Source organism: Mastomys coucha, unplaced genomic scaffold (assembly GCF_008632895.1).
Source record: "Mastomys coucha isolate ucsf_1 unplaced genomic scaffold, UCSF_Mcou_1 pScaffold20, whole genome shotgun sequence".
Taxonomy (NCBI): domain Eukaryota; kingdom Metazoa; phylum Chordata; class Mammalia; order Rodentia; family Muridae; genus Mastomys; species Mastomys coucha.
Genome location: NW_022196903.1, coordinates 108946954 through 108948584, shown reverse-complemented (window position 1 = coordinate 108948584; position 1631 = coordinate 108946954). Strand labels below are relative to the sequence as shown.

At 51.0% G+C, this 1631-nt stretch overlaps 1 non-coding gene across 1 annotated transcript; it reads left to right on the top strand.

Annotated features, from left to right (window-relative positions):
- Window positions 1–838: 838 nt before the first annotated feature.
- LOC116100205 lies at window positions 839–971 on the top strand. Its single transcript, XR_004122530.1, has one exon. It is a non-coding gene; the product is annotated as a small nucleolar RNA SNORA17 (small nucleolar RNA).
- The last annotated feature ends 660 nt before the right edge of the window (window positions 972–1631 follow it).

Here is a 1631-nt window from a genome sequence, read left to right as displayed (position 1 = left end):
ACTGAGTGTGCTCTGGGACCATGCAAGTCAGCTGGCGCTGGGAGAAAGGTCAAGCCCAGGAGAACAGTGGCAGCTGTTTGTCCCAGTTTGTCGGAAAGGAACCCAGTTCAGACATTGCTGCTCCCCAAGGCTGAGTGTTGACTGCCTGGTCCCCTTGGTGGAACTACTGGGAAGTGGTGAAATCTAGAGACAAGGGAGCCTGCTGAACCTACCAGTGAGTAGAGGATGGCATGTCAAGATGGCTTTAGAAAAGATCTCTCTAGCCATCCTCTTCAAGACTCTGAACCTATAGACAGCTCTCTAAGATCAGGATCAGAATTGACCAAGACCATATTTGGCCTTGGCCACACTAGCAAGAAAGGGATCCTGATACAGGCCCATGCCTGGAGACAGACACCTCTGACACTCACCTTTAGCTCACAGACTCTCTGATATGACAGATGGACACACCCACCTTAATATGGCAGAGACCTCTCCCACATACTCCTCCCACTCTCCCCACCTGAGGACTTCCAGGATAGCTTTTCTTTTTTTCTTTTTTCTTTTTCTTGGTTTTTTTTTTTTTTTTTTTTTTTTTTTTTTTTGAGACAAGGTTTCTCTGTGTAGCCTTGGCTGTCCTGGAACTCACTCTGTAGACCAGGCTGGCCTCGAACTCAGAAATCCCCCTGCCTCTGCCTCCCAAGTGCTGGGACCACGATAGCTTCTCAACTTCCACTTTCCTCCTTACATCCTCTCGCAACCAGACTCTCTCTTAAGAAGTCTCTGAACATTTAATCTGGCCCTGGCACTGGCTTCCAGAGGGACCCAGACTAACATAGTAAGCTGTCTTTTCCCGTTTTCTATTGCTTAGGACACAACAAGTAAGGCGTGGTGGCTATGTCACATGCATGTCGTCAGTAGGTGGCAGAGAGGAGAGGCTATGTCTATGCCCAGTGTTCTGACCTATGAATATCTGAATGTCTGAAAAAATTGAGCCTGAGACAACCACCAGTCTGGTGCCAGGCAGGCCCAGATGGGCTCCCATGACAGGGAGCAAGCCAGAGACAAGAACAACTCTGCCTGCAACTGTAGGCCCCTTGTGGGAATGGGCCCTAGACAGACAATTTTCAAAAGGGGCCACTTAGGCAAGTGGGTCAAGGAGTGAGCTTGAAGTGACTACCAGACTAGTGCCAGGGGGTCCAGTCAGGGAGCTAGCCTGAGGTAACCATCAGTCCAGAACCATACCAGCTGGAGTTTGGGCAGACCATGTCCGAGGGGACCCCTGCCCAGCACCATAATGCACATCGCACTCCTGAGATGACCCTGGACACCCAGGGACACTGGGCACCACTAAGAGGAGCAAATAAGTGTGGAGAAATGGAGGAGAAAGAGAAATGGAAGGATATGGAGACACTGAAGTGAAGCAGAACTGGAGACTTGAAGATGCTGAAGAAAAGTCTGTGGGTAGCTGGTGATGCCACGTGGGACCATGGCAGGGTCCTGGCCTGAGCAGCCACCAGGGTCTGGGTCCACTGACCAGCAGCAGCGGGGATCTGTAATCACCAAAGGTCAAGAGGCTGTCCTTGGTCTAGGCTGCCACTAGGGACATGTTGATGTCTGAGAGCTGTGCAGAACTGGACGTACCCCTCTCT